The sequence below is a fragment of the Struthio camelus genome, chromosome 22 (assembly GCF_040807025.1).
Source record: "Struthio camelus isolate bStrCam1 chromosome 22, bStrCam1.hap1, whole genome shotgun sequence".
Classification (NCBI taxonomy): domain Eukaryota; kingdom Metazoa; phylum Chordata; class Aves; order Struthioniformes; family Struthionidae; genus Struthio; species Struthio camelus.
Genome location: NC_090963.1, coordinates 6,121,389 through 6,135,570, shown reverse-complemented (window position 1 = coordinate 6,135,570; position 14,182 = coordinate 6,121,389). Strand labels below are relative to the sequence as shown.

At 66.1% G+C, this 14,182-nt stretch overlaps 1 protein-coding gene across 8 annotated transcripts in view; it reads right to left on the bottom strand.

The window, feature by feature from the left end:
* Positions 1-14,182, bottom strand: part of OPCML (opioid binding protein/cell adhesion molecule like) — a 361,149-nt gene that overhangs the window by 15,873 nt on the left and 331,094 nt on the right. The gene's annotated exons all lie outside the window — the stretch shown is intronic.

Below are 14,182 nucleotides of genomic sequence, written 5' to 3'. Positions count from 1 at the left end.
CCCACCCGAAATGGCATGATGCTCACGGGGGCCCGATCACGGCCCAGGCACCACCCTGACGCCACGGCCCACCCGAAATGGCGTGATGCTCATGGGGGCCCGATCACGGCCCAGGCACCACCCCGACGCCACGGCCCACCCGAAATGGCGTGATGCTCATGGGGGCCCAATCACGGCCCAGGCACCACCTGGACGCCACGGCCCACCCGAAATGGCGTGATGCTCATGGGGGGCCCGATCACGGCCCAGGCACCACCCTGATGCCACGGCCCACCCGAAATGGCGTGATGCTCATGGGGGCCCGATCACGGCCCAGGCACCACCCCGACGCCACGGCCCACCCGAAATGGCGTGATGCTCACGGGGGCCCGATCACGGCCCAGGCACCACCCCGACGCCACGGCCCACCCGAAATGGCGTGATGCTCACGGGGGCCCGATGCAACCACCCCTTCCCCTCTCTCCCTTGCCAGCAAACCCCACGCGGAGCGCCTGGGCAAACCGGAGCCGCTCGAGAGAACGTTCGCAAAGGCCACCCTTGCACGGACGCGGCAGACGCCTTCCACTGCCCGAGGCCCCGCAGCCACTGCAACGGGGCTGCCGGTGTCCCAGGACGGACCCCAAGAGGATCTCCATCAGGACAGCCGCGCTCCCCACTGGCCCCAACGCCACAAGCGCACCGCGCCTGGCCTCGGCCGGGCGCTCGGCCCCGACGCGCGGAAGCTCGCCACGCCTTACGCTCTCGACGCTCCCACTTCTGGCTCTGCTCAACATCGCTAAGCCAACACCAACATAAAGGGCCCACTTGTTCTCACAACATGTGCCACACACACCGAGTGACACCCAGACACCGGCCACCTTTCACCCTCACGCCTGCGTTCACCCGGGGTACAGCGTGGCACGAGAGAGCAGAGTGCGGAAGGGGGAGAGGGGAGCACCAGGTTTCAGCACTGGACAGCGCACAGGCACGCACCACACAAGCCCCGCGCCTACCGACAGCCGTGCGGGCCCCGCGCCTACCGACAGCCGTGTGGGCCCCGCGCCTACCGACAGCCGTGCGGGCCCCGCACCTACCGACAGCCGTGCGGGCCCCGCCGGCTGTAGGCGAAGCGCACCTACCCGGCCGGCCGGCCAGCCTGTCCTGAGCCACGGCTCCTGCAGAGCCATCCAGAATGCTCCAGCGAGCCCCTGTGGCGCCCCAGGAACAGATTTGGTCCTCGTGAGCCGGAAAGGGGCCAGGCTGCAAGTACCAGGCTCCAGATATTACCGTCCTGGCCATGCTGCCAGGGGTTCCCACAGTCAGGGGCGGGACCCGGGCACAGGGTGGAGCTCCTCTCCCGCCAAGCGTCTGGGGACGCGGTCGAGCGAGCTTCAGTGGTTCACAACTAACAGCGGCCCAGGCCTCCCAACAGTCTCGCAGGGAGAGCAAGCGCTCTCTTCACAAGACACGGTGACGCTCCTCCGAGACCCTGGGCGGGCCCGCCCGGCCTTCGGGGCTAAGCGTGCCCCTCGACCCGCATCGGCGCGGCCCCTTCCGCGGCCGCCCGCCCGCCGACCGCCTGACGGGCAGGCTCCCAGCCTCCTCGTACCAAACCTCCAGAATTTCTCCCACCTAGCTCTGTCGTACAAAGCGTACCCGCTTCTCCTTTCACCGTCCACCTGCGCCTTCCCCCTCTTGGATCCCATCCTGCAATCCTGATCTCCGCTGTGCACCTGCACTGTCAGGTGCGAGGGATGCAACACTGTCCCTGGAGCCCATCCCTCCCGCACCGACCGCGAGTGCAACATGTCCAGCCGCACGCGCGTGCCACGCTCCCTGCCCCACCTTCTCTCCGCGCCACCCCGTCTGCGTCCGACAGCCTCTCCGCGCGGCTCGCGTGCCCCTCCGGGCGGCATCTCCCACCTGCCCTCTCCCCTTCTCCCGCTGCGGCACCACCGTCTCCACCTCACCCTCTCCTCTCTCGGGCCACGGCGAGGGGCTGGCCGGCAGCTGCCTCCCCGCACCGCCTTCTCTTCCCAGCGCCCATCTTCTCGGGCCGCCCTTCTGTCTCCTGAGCCGGCCGGCCCGCTCCGGGCCGGCCCGCAGGGCGAGGCCTCGCCCACACGCACCCTGCGGCCATCTGCGGGCATCCATGCGGACCGCGGGCCCAGAACCTGGCGCTTCCTCCGGGGCCCGCGACGGCCCCCGGGCTCGCAGCGCGGATGCGAAGGCGGGCGGGCGTGGGACTCCCCTCGGTGGTGCCCTGCCCTAAGCAGTGCAGCAAATGAGGACAAAATAAAAGCCCTGAAAATCACGGATAAAAACACAATAACCGCGTCTCGTTACGGCCAAAGACAAGTCTCATATTTTAGCATTTTTATTAAAGCTTTTTAAATTACTGAGTGTCTGCTATATCCAATACCGGCCAAAGTGATTTATATTAGTCTAGCCCCAGATACTCCATCTAATAAATAACTTGGCAATCACTGAACCCATAAATATCCACAGCCCTGGCAAAAAGCAATTAAAGCCAGGTAAAAAAATGCCACTTCCCGGCACTCCGGGCCACGGGGCCCACGGACACTGCCCCAGGAACACCACGTGGCCATCGCACCCCTCGCAGGGAAAAGGGGAACGCGAACCGCCATGCAGCTGGCGAACCGCCACCACCGCCGGGCGAGCGGGCGCAACGGCGTGACGGCCCCGCCTGCCCCGGCCAGCGCTCGCGCCCCGCTACAGGGCGTCGCCGACCGCCCGAGCGTTCGCCTTCCCCACACCGAAAGAACGTGCGGAGGTCTCTCAGAAAAACCAAACCTCCGATGACAAGGGCAATAGACTGGGTCGCTCTAGGCCACAAAGACATCGCGAGAAAGCCTCCCAGGAAAGCCCACTACCCAAAAGGACCTCAACGTCACTAGGGCGCTGAGCAGCGAAGCGCCACGCCGCCTCACCCGACACGGTCCCCGAGCCACACGCATCTGGGCGAGAGCGTGCGGGCCGGACAGCCCACGAGGCAGGCTCAGGGCCTCCGCCGCTTTTGCACTGCGCGACCACTAGGAACAATTTACACCCTGCTCAGGCCACCGCTGCGAGCCTGCCCACGCACACAAGCGTTTCACATGGCACCACTTCCCGTTCCGCATCTCACACGAGGACCTCACGCCCAAACCGTCACGCCCCTGCAGCAGGGGTGGGCCACCGCAGGGGCCCTGGGCTGGGGAACTCACCAAGACCAGCCGCTGCACTCCCTCTCGCCCTTTCCCCTAGCAAACGAGCGCGGACTAGGTGACGGGACAAAAGCCAGCACTCTCCCAACATCTCTTTCTGAAGAGCTGCGGAGCACGGACAAGGCCCCGGACGCTCGCTTGTCGGGGCGCGCTGCTCGCCCGGCGGCTCCGAGAACCTCCTACAACGGCCCCGGCACCGCCAAGGACCTCCTCGACAGGCCTTGAAAGAGAGCTCATGTCTCCCTGGACCCTCAAATGGCAGCAGGAAATTTTGGGCAACAGCGGGACCCAAGGAGTTTCCTAAGGAGAACAAAGGGCCCCGGAAGGAGCCCGGCGCAGCACCGACCCGGCACCTGGCCCTCAGCAAGGACTTGTCGCCACCCGCCACGCTGCACACGTTCACACAACGGGGACACGGTCCGGGCAAGTGATTTAAAACCCAAGGGCGCGCACGTCCCGAAGCCCTGCTGCGCCGACCCGGCTCCCGCTAGGACGGAACGGCCGGGGGACCGACGCCGGCGGCGCTCCCGCCGATACACGGAGCGCCACGCAAGGGGAAAGGTGCCTTTCCCTAAAGCCAGCAGGCTCCTCATTAGCACTCAGAGGCAATTAGCCACTCAGACACCTCCATCTCCCTCCTCAGCCCAAAGCCGGACCCTGGCTGCGAGTTCACCTTTCCTCCGGCTGCCCCGACCAGCCTCAATCTCCTCCGTCCTGGATGCTCCTGTCAAGTGCAGCATGAGCATCCACGGCCCTTCCCACCTAACCAGAGCACGCGCACGGAGCACAGCACGCGGCTGTCGGCAAGCGGCATCGAGGGCTACGCGGCATTGCCTTCAGGAGGAAATTTGGGGCCACCCAGGCTCAAGGCTTCTGCCCTTCCCACACCCCTCGCCCGAAGGACCCCTCAGTGCCATCGGGGGGGCGCGCGCCCCTGGCGCCCTGCAGAGACCGCGAACCCCGAGCAAGGCCTCCCGCTGACGCCCGGAAACGACAGCAACGAAGGCAAGCGCGCGCATCCGGAAACCGCTGCTCTGGCGCTGCTTCACGAGCGCGGCCGTCGCGCGGCGCTACGTCCACGCTCCAGGCCCTCCGGGTGCGACAGCCCTCTGCTTTTCCCATCCTCAGGGACAGAGCGACCTACCCTGCACTTCAGGCCTGCTCCTGAAACGCCAAATCCCTTGCACACACGGAAACTTGGCCTGGGCATAGCTAGAAGCAGGCACGAGGAGGAACGGCTCCTAGCGCTGCTCTTCTCTCTCTGGCCCCGACAACGCTGACGTTTCCCTTCCGATCGCCCCGTGCCGCGGCATCGCCCCTGCCGGGAGCGCCTCGTCCGCACGCCGGCCGCTCGCCGGCACGCGCGCTCAGGCCCCGCGGGCCGCGCCGCCCCCTCCGCTGCGCTGGCCCGGCTCGGGCCCCGTCGGCACGCAGCGTGGCGGCAAAGGGGCCCTCCCCTCGGAAGGGGCAGCGCCCCTCGGTGGAGCGCGCGCTCCTCGGCACAGCGGGAAAAGGCCAGGGCGCCCCGAGTCGCCGCGCGCTCCTTGCCGGGCCGCCGCGGTCGACGAGTGGCCGCGGACGGAGCTGCGTCTCCGCAGCCTGACGGGCCCGGCGAGCCACTAAATTTCCCGGCGACTTGACACGTTAATATAGAAGTACGGTCTGTTATATCAAGGGGAGATCGTCTCAGTCCTTCAGGGGAAAGCGGCGATCCAACACTGAAAAGCGCATGCTGGCGACCGCTGAAAAACGTAGTGAGCGCTCAGGGTCGGGCCGGCCAAGCGCCGGGACCTCGTCCCTGAGCCGCGCCGTTTCGGGAAGGCTCCCGCCCGAGCCGAGCCTCATCGGAAGGGGCTCCGAGCTGCGGACCCACGCTCCCAAGGATGCGTACGGACGGGAACCCGCAAACAGAGGCCGTCCTTCGACCGCGCTCCTGCCTTCCACCTGTCGCTGTTCCCCAGGCTCTCCCTAATATTCTTAAGGCTCCCAGCAGCAAACGCGCCGCGACCTCCGGACGAGAGCCTCGCGAACTCGGGCGCCGCTCGCCGATCCCGCAACGCCCGCTCCTCTGCTCGGCCCCCTTGGAGTCCTCCGTCCCCCTCCCGCGCTGCACAGGCGGGCCCCGCTACAGGCGGCCGGGAGGAGCAGAACGGCAGCCTGGCGCAGCCTCGCTCTCCGCGAGATCGAACGGCCGGACTGGCGCCGCCGTGGCCACCGGTGACTTCAGGCCCCAAAAGGTGGCCCTTGGCCGCTCGGACACAGGGAGGACCGTATCGGCCGAGAGCAGTCCCTGCGCCACCTGTCCCCTGCGCTAACGGCCCCTTAAACAGCCTACTAGGAAACTACACCACCACGACCATGTCTGCCATAACCCTGGGCGATAAAGGGTGTCGGTTGCCTCCTCCCCAGGCTCCAAAGCGTTCCTCTCTGCCAGCGATTTCGCTCCAAGAAAGCACACGCCACAGTAACCTCGGCCTCGGGAGCGGCCGTCACCGCTCGGCGCTCCAGGTGGAGGGAGGAAAAGCTCCCACGCACCATCGGCCGCCCGCCTCGGACCGCCGGTACCGTCTCCAGCGCCTCGTCCGCCAAAGGCGGGCGACCGCGGCGCGGAAGAAGAGTCGGCCGCCCCTCGCAGCTGCTCACCGAGCCGGTTTCTTCTCTGGCTCCGCCAGCGTTGTCCCACGTGACAACCGCCAGACGCCACCGCTCCGCCAACATCTCCGTGAGACAGAGCCACGCTCGGCCAAGCCAAAAAGTAGGTCGTGGCACAGAGGGCAGGCAGAGAAGCGGAGGCACTCGGGGACGTGCCTGAGGCGGACGCACGCGGACGATGCCGCCGGACCGCTCGATACGCTAGCAGAACGGCAATCGTTGCCTACGAGGTTAGGCAGCCTTATAGGAACGCGCCAAAGGCGCTCGATTGCATTTCTATAGATCCGGCCAGTCCAGGCAGCCAAGGACTCCGCCTCAAGGACACGCTCCCTCGGCCGTTCCCGGCCTCCTTCCCCTGAGCGGCACGGGCAGCGGGGAGCGCGCGGGGAGACGACCGGCAACAGAGGGGGCCGACGAACCGGGAGAGAAGACGAAGGGGCCGAGCCGGGACAAACAGGAGCGCGCTGATAAACCCGACCCGCAGGCCCTTCCCGCTGGACGCTGGGAGGGTGGCACGGCCGGCGGCACGGCGTGGGAGCTGGGTCGCTCCCGGCCCAGCTACGGAGAAAGGGCAGCGGGAGCCGCTCGGGAGCGCGCCGCCCGATGCCGGGTAGCCACGCGGCCCCCCCTTCCTCTTCCTCCTTTTGCCTGACACCTACGTTCCCGTTAACGAACCCCTCGCTCGAACCCCAGAACTCACTCTCGGCGCTGCCCGCGGACCCCCGGCCAGCAGGAAAGGCCGTCTGTTTGCAGAGAAAGGGAGGCCGCTCCTCGGGCCGGCGATGCGGCCGAGCCAGTACGGAGCCGGGCTCTTTCCCGCGGAGATGTGCGCTGGCAGCGCCAGGAGCAAAACGGAAAGGACCTTCCCTGTCCTTTCGAGCCTCGGAGGAAAGCCGCTTAAGGCCTCAGGGAGCCACAGGGGGGTAGGGCTCGCCACGCCACTGCAAAGACATCACCCGTGGGGACCAGCCGGTTCGCTGGCGGCACGAGCCGTCGCAGGTCCTTCTCCCGACGGCCAGCACCTACCGCCACGCGCCCGCGCTGCCCCCGAGACCGCGGAAGGGGAAATTCCCGCTCGGGACACGGGCCGGCGGCCCCTGGCCCCGCATCGGGCTTCCTGCATCGTCCAGGGCCAAACCTCGCGACCCCATCCTGCTGGATGGGGACAGCTTCGGATCGGAGCGAGTCGAGGTGGCGGGCGCCGAGGCGAAAGGCTCCATCCCCCCGTCCAACCGCCCCGGAGCGTGAGGCTCGACGCCGCCCCGAGCGCCTCACGCCCTCGCAACCGGAACTGCAGATGCTATTCCTACTGGTTTAGGTGCCAACAGCAAGCTTTTTGTGGATTCCCGTCGAGTCTCTCGCGTTACAAAGAGGGGGAGCCTTCCCTGCGCCCGCCATCCCCTCTGCGGATCACGTTCGACGTTTATGACGCTAGCTCCTCCCTCAATATAGACCATAGAAGAACCGGAAGAACCCGAGCCGAGCCCCGCTCCCGGGCACGACCGCTGCCGCCGCCGCGGGGCTCCCGGCGTTCCCACGCCCGCGAGGCTCGAGCGACAACGGGGGACAAGCGCTATGGAGGCGCGCGCTCTCCAGCCTCCTTTACGAAGAGTCTGCTTTTCTCTTTAAAAGACTAGTGCTAAAACCAACTTGAACACAGATTAACTCTCAAGGAAGCGAGTAGCAGCGCCTTGTTTCCTGCTCTCAGTCGAGCGGCAAGCAGCCCTTGGAGGATTTCATCAGCCCTGCCTAATAGGAATCAAGGAGAAGTTAACGCACAACCTTTGGGAGGCCAAAAAATGCACTTGTGCTGTTATTTATCTCTTGCTCAAGAAGGCGGCGAGAGAACGCGCGTGCGAAAGCGACGCCGTTACATTCAATAACGACAAGCCCTCCGTTTATCGCCTTCCTCTACAGCCGGAGACCCAAATCGCCCCCAGGTTCTGATTAACCCTTCACAGCAGACCCGGGCGAATGCAGAGCGACAGCGCCCGCTAAGGCGCCGCCCGCTCTCCCGACGCCTGGGCAGCCTCCGTGGCCCTGCAACGCACGTGGCAACTAGATGCACAGCAGATACGAGCCTTCCCCTGCAAACGCCACGTGTGCCACGCGCGCACCCTCCTGGCAGGGGGCCCGCGACTCTCGGCGCCCAGGCCTGTTTGTCAGGGACACCCGGCAGCACGGCGCGGGGCCCTCCGCGCTGGCTGGGCTGCACCCCACTCTGCGCTATATGTGCCAACTTGGGACCGCGCGGCAGGTTTTAGGCTCCTTTCACCGGGACCACCGACCCACTTCAGCACCCGGAAGCGGCACCGACACCTGCTCGACGCTCCGAGCCGGTCCGTGCCTTGGAGAGGGCTGGGCTGCGCCTGGCCCGGACGCCGCCCCTGAAGCTCCCGGAGAGCTTGTAGCTCCCGAGACGCTCCGAGAAAGGCACGGGTGAGGAGCGAGGCCGATTCGCTCACCTGTGCGCGCTGCCGACCCGAGGAGCGGTGACTCATGCGCGCCAAAGAGAGACAGCTCTTCCCCGCTGCCGCTAACGCCTTGGGTGAGTGACAGCACTTCAGCAATTACCGCGTGATTATTTCCTACAGGGAACGGTGCAACACATGACAACACAGAGGCTGACTCATCTGCCAGCCGCTCTGGAGCGCGGCCGCGTACCGGAGGACCTCGCCGGCGTGAGAGCGCGGCGCGCTATTTTTAGCTCCGAGATCGTTCCCGCCGCACACCGCGCGGAGGCTGAGCGAGCGCCACAGTGGACGCACGCAGCTCGCCCCCCTCCTCCGGATCGTTAGCTCTTAATCCCTTAAAACAGACCTGCTCCTACACCCCTGATACGGCGAGACGACAGAGGGACCGAGCGCTGCCTGCGGCTCTCGCGGAGGGCTCGTCCCAAGCAAAGTGCTTCCGTCTTTCCCGCTTCGGGCGGGAGGTGTTTCCTTGCCCTTTTCCCAGAGCCGTCTCTGAGAGCAGAGCCCTGGCCCACTTCCATACCGGGCTAATGCTTTTATTTATTCTTCAGTATTTATGGACCTCTCATCTCCTCCCATGGCTATTCACATATCTCCCTCTCGTTAACGCCAGACGGGCGAGGACGGACGGTGTCTCCGCTTCGGCAAGACGGATGCGCCTGGACGGGTTCCCAGGCGCCCTCGGGCTCGGCTCCAGCGGCCCTCCGGGAGGTTCCCCCCGGCTGACGGCCGCTCCGCCGGGTCGCCTCCACCCGCGCCGCACTAAATCTCCCGGCTCGCTTTCGCGGCGCCGGCCTCCCGCAGCCCCTTCTCCCGGAGCGCCGTGCGAGCAGGCGAGGCCGTCGCGGGGCCGTCCCACGCGCTCCGAGGCAGCCTCGAGCGCCGGAGCCTCCCGCCTCCTCTCTCCCGACAGCCTCGGGGTTCGCGAGAGCAACTCCGTGCCCGGCGCCCTGAGCCGCGGGCAAGGACCCGGGGGATGTCGGGCCCTTCCCAGAGCTGGAACAGTGCCGGTCGTCCGACCTCGACCCTCTGGCAGCCGCCCGCCCCGCGCCGCCCGGCTGAGCTGCTGCCGCTGGGCAGGGCCGGCCGGCCCCGCGCCCCCCGGCTGCGTCGGCTCCGCAAGGAGGAGGGGAACGATAACGCCCAGCGCTGCCTCGCTCCAGCAGCAGACGACGGTAGGAATTTTTTGCCCCAACAGCGCTCGGTGGGACCCACCGCCACGCGCCTCCCCTCCTGCGAGGTGGCGAGCGCCTGGGAGACCTCCCTGTCCCGGCCTGCCCGGCTCGAGCCTCTCCTCTGCATCCGGCATGGCCAAAGTGCCGTGAACTGGGAGGCGCTTTCCGTTGGGTGACACCTTCCAGCCGTTTCATCCCGAGCTCCCGATAAATACTTGCCTGCTCCAAGAGCCCAGACCGGGATACGTTGCTTAGCCAGGTGTTTTCTCTGAGGCCAGTGAAGGAGGGCCCGGCGCACCCGTGAATTCAGTCCCTGCGCCTCTGCTGAACTGCCCCCACGCGCCTACGGACTCGGCTTCGCCGCGGCTGGCGTCGGCCTCGAAGCTCAAAACCCACGCGCCCCTACGGCATCATCGATCAGGCCCCCTCGCTCGAGCGCTGCGTTTACCCCTCCTCTACGGCTGGAGAGGGAGCGCCTCGCTCCCTCTGCGCCTCCTCTCCTTCCCGGCAGCCCTTCCAGGAGCTCACGGTGTCCCTCGCCGTGTCACGCGCCGGGCTGTGCTAAAGGTGGCGACCCTTGCACAGCACCTTTCTATGGAAGCGACGGCTCTGCTTTGGAGCGCATGCGTGCGACACACACGCTCTCCCGGCTCCCACCCGCTCTCTTCGCCCCGGAGGAGCGCTGCCAAGGCTGTCCGGGAGGCTCCGAGGCTTCCCGGGGACCTGATTTGTTCTGAAACGCGACGCTTGCGAACGCTAGCGGAGGCAGCTCCTCCGAGGCCGGAGCGCCCGCGCCGCCGAGCAGGAGCGGCGGTTCGGCTCTGCAAAAGGAGCTCCGGTGCAGCAAGGACAACGCGTCGAGACGGGAGGTTTAAAACAAGGGCGGCTGACGCTATTCCTAACGCACGTGATTCGCCCGGGGAAAACTGACTGCAACACCGCTGTTGGTGATTGTGGACGAGACAGCCAGAGGCATCCCGAAACAGCACGAACGGCCACGTGGCGCCGGCGCCATCGATCGCCCGACACCCGGCCCCTTCCACGCCTCCCAGCTGGCTGCTACGCCGACTTCTGCGGCTCCCGACCGATGGCCTGCAAGCAGGCACCGGCGTACCTACCGCAGAGCGCTACCCGTCGCTCCTCCTCTCAGTCAGATAACACCGCCGGCGCTCCCCAATTCCTATAGCGCCCCCAGGCTTCGGGCCGCTGCCCGCAAGCGCAGCTCCGCCGGCCCCGCTCCCAAACGGGGCCGCCTCGCCTCGCCTCCTCTCGACGGGCACGAAGGCGCCCGCGGCTCGAGCCTCACCTCTGGCGCTTCGTCTCCGGGTTCGGGGCGCCCGGGGAAGGGGACGAGGCACGAAGCGTGGCGCGGCGGTGACTCGGGACCCCGTTCGGCGTGCTGGGGGAGCCGGTGGGGGGGGAGCGGAGACAACGTTAAGAGTTTTAACAAAGCGTCGCTTGTTGACAGCGAAGATTATCCTCTTGGATAAAATCAATTTGGACGGCAGCGCAATCCGAGAGCCTCGTCGGAGCTGATTTTTATCGAGATAATAGATGAAGCGCATCTGACAGCCCGAGTTTGGGCCACAGAATGATTTCTGTCAAATTGCTCAGCCCGGCGACGGGCATGTTATACTGCCATCTCGCACGCTCCAAAAGCCTTTCGTTTCGGTCCTGCTTTTCGTCTCCCTTCCGCAGCGCTCCGCCGCTCCCTTTCCTCCGCCTTCCCCCGGTAAAGCGCCCGCAGCGCGGGAGAGGCGGCCGAAATAACCGTAACCCGCCCTCCCGTGGGAAGGAAACCCGGACGCCTCAGCAACGGCACTCGGAGGAGAAGCGGCCGGAGGCGGACGCCGTGCCGTCTCGCCACCTCCTCTCCGCGGCGCCCGCCAGCCCCGCGCCACGCGCCCGCTTTCCCCTGCTTTTCTCGCTGAGACGGCGCAGATGATAAAAACAAAAAGCACGGTGTTACACCTACTGTGTAACCACCTGCCAGTAAATTTATGAACAATTAAGAAGCAAAAGTGCTTTCCAGGGAGCTCTTCGCGCGCACTCCAAAACGTTCTTTCTGTTTGGAAATACAACGGGGAAGCAACTTTTGCAAATCTCCCCCCTCTCTCTCCTTTAATTTCCCTTCCTGCCGTAAGCAAGCGGCTCGCGCGGCTCTTTTGTCCTTCAGGCTCGCGGGCCCTGCAGCACGCGACGGCTCAGCCGAGTCGCGCGGAGCGGGAAGGGGCGCGCGCGCCACCGAGCGGGGCTCGCCGCCGCCAACGGCTCCCCTCGCGCGGGCCGGCGGCTCCTTTTGGGGCCTCTCGCGGGCGTAAACCAGCGTCGCCAGCTTCGACGGCTGCCGGCAGCCGCTGCCTTCACGCTCGCGTCCAGATTCGGGGTCGCCGCTTTCTCCCCACCGACTTAAGGACAGTTTGCTCTCTCTTCGCCCGCTGTAGGAGGAGACGCTCTCAAAAGCCCAGGGCTGCCCGCACACGCCGCCGCGTCTCCGCTTCCCCGGCGTTCAGCGCTTTCGCCTCGACCTTCGCCCGCTGCCCTGACCGACTCGCCTACCCGTCCTCTTAAGCAGGCGGCTGCGCACATGCAAAGGACGTTTGCGCTCTCGTGCTCGAGCGTCTACCCTCGACGAAGGCAAAGCACAAGTCTCGACGCCCGTAGTTCCACTTAAAAAAGACCCAAAACGCACTTCTTTCGCGTGCCTTTGATTCCCGAGGTGCTTTCATGCTTTTGTGCCGCGCGCTGTCTCAGACCGGAGGTCAGCCGCTCAGAAACTCACAGCTCCCTCTGGAATGGCCTCTCTCTTTCACAGCTACCCTGACGGCTCCTTCCGCGCGCGCGGGCGCAGGCCACGCGTTCCTTCAACGATCTTCCGAGCCGAGCCGCGGCGCGGCAGAAACTCTCCCCGTCGGCGCCGCCTCACCCTTCTGCTCCTCGAGGAGCCGGCTCTTCTGAAATGAGTATTCAGGAGGCTACAACCCAGGCTCACGCAGCTGCGACTCCGGCTGCGACCGGAGAACGCGGGTGGCGCCTCGCTGGCACGTTCCCGTAGCTCCGGCGCTTGCCCGTGCCCAGGGCCCCGTCTCCCTTGGCACGCGTGTCTCTGCCCACGCGTAGCCCTCGCTGCACCTCCTGGCCTTCGCTCTCCCTCTACGTGCTCGCTCTCTCTTCATTACTTAGGCAGTCATCAGACCTACGGGAAAGCCCTGCAGCAGGACAAGGCTCTCTTCCGCAAGCACGTGGCCCTCAAACCGTCCTTCTGCCCACCTTCGCTGAAGAGCTGCGTTCCCACCTTCTCGCGACACCTCTGTCCACGAGGGAGCGCAGCCATGGACGTCAGCCAGCCCTGGGAGAGGCAAGTCGCTGCTCCGCTCCCAGCTCCTCCCGGGAAACAGGGCGCCACTCTTCTCCTTTCTGGCTATTCCGGGAGGCGCTGCAGCTTGGCACCCACGGCGCACCACCGCGGACTCGAGGCCGCGCGGAGAGCAGGAGGGCTCCCGCGGCGAGAGCGCCCGGGAAGCCCCGAGCGGGCGCTCCCCTCTCCCTCGAGTGACGTGGTCCTTGACGTGAAGTTTGCGTTAACCTGCGCCGTCCCGCTCCCGCCCTTGCTGCAGCGCCGCTGCGGAGGGCTCGTCGAGCCTCGCCGACGAGACGGGCTGGCCGGCACGCCCGCCGCGTTGCCTTTCAGGCTTTCGGGGGGACCTGCGGCTACGGAGCACCTCTGCAGGCGACGCCGCTGGCTTTCTCGCCCGGCCGCACCGGCTCCCGGCAAGGGCAAGCAGAGGACGCGCCGTCCCCTGCGCTCTCCTCGGGGCGAGCCCATCTCCATCCCACATGTGGGCAGCCCATGAGAGCCCAGGCGCGAGGGCAGCGGCGGCAGGGCGGCCCACAGGGCACCCGTCGGCACAGGACGGAGGGCAGACGCCGGCCTCTCGTCGGGATCGCCGCTCCCGGCCGGCTGCTGGGGACCGGAGACGGACGTCGCTCCGGGACTTGTCATCACGTGGGAGCTCTTAGGCGATCCCATTTTCCTTCCCAAAGCAGGCCACTACTGCCTGGGCAGAGGGGGCTGTTTCCTTCCTTCGCGTGGGGCTCTTTCTCTTCCAAACACCTTCCCCTTCTTTGCGCCCTCACTCCTTCATGAGTCTTTCATTTTTTCCTTTGCTACCATCTCCTTTGATACTTGGCACTTTCTCGCGTGCGCACGTTTCATTCTTTCTTCTCCTTGTTGCCCGAGTCTCCAGGCTTTTCTTCTCATCTTTTTTCTCCCTCAAGCCCCTTTGTTCTTCACTCATTGCTACGCCTTCCCAGAGCTGCTCTGGCCTCTCCTTGCCTTTGAACTCCGATCGCTATTGTGCCTCCCGTGTTTTGTCACCTGCTCTCCGTCTCCCATTCTCTGTTTCTGGAGCGCGGGATGGACGTGCGGCTGGCGTTCCCGTCGCTGCTTCCCTGCCCTGTCGTCTTCTTGCACGGGATACAGGTCCTCATTGTTTTTAGCCGGCGATTTCTCGTCAGCCTCGGAAAAACAACTGCCGACCCTGGGCGATATTCCAAGGACATCGGCTGTCACCTTCAGCCACGCTGGCGTTACCCTCCAAAACCGTGCCTGCTCGTCAAGGAGATGATGCTTGGGCAGCAGCTTGGGACCTTCCCGCTGCGGCGCGTCACCCGC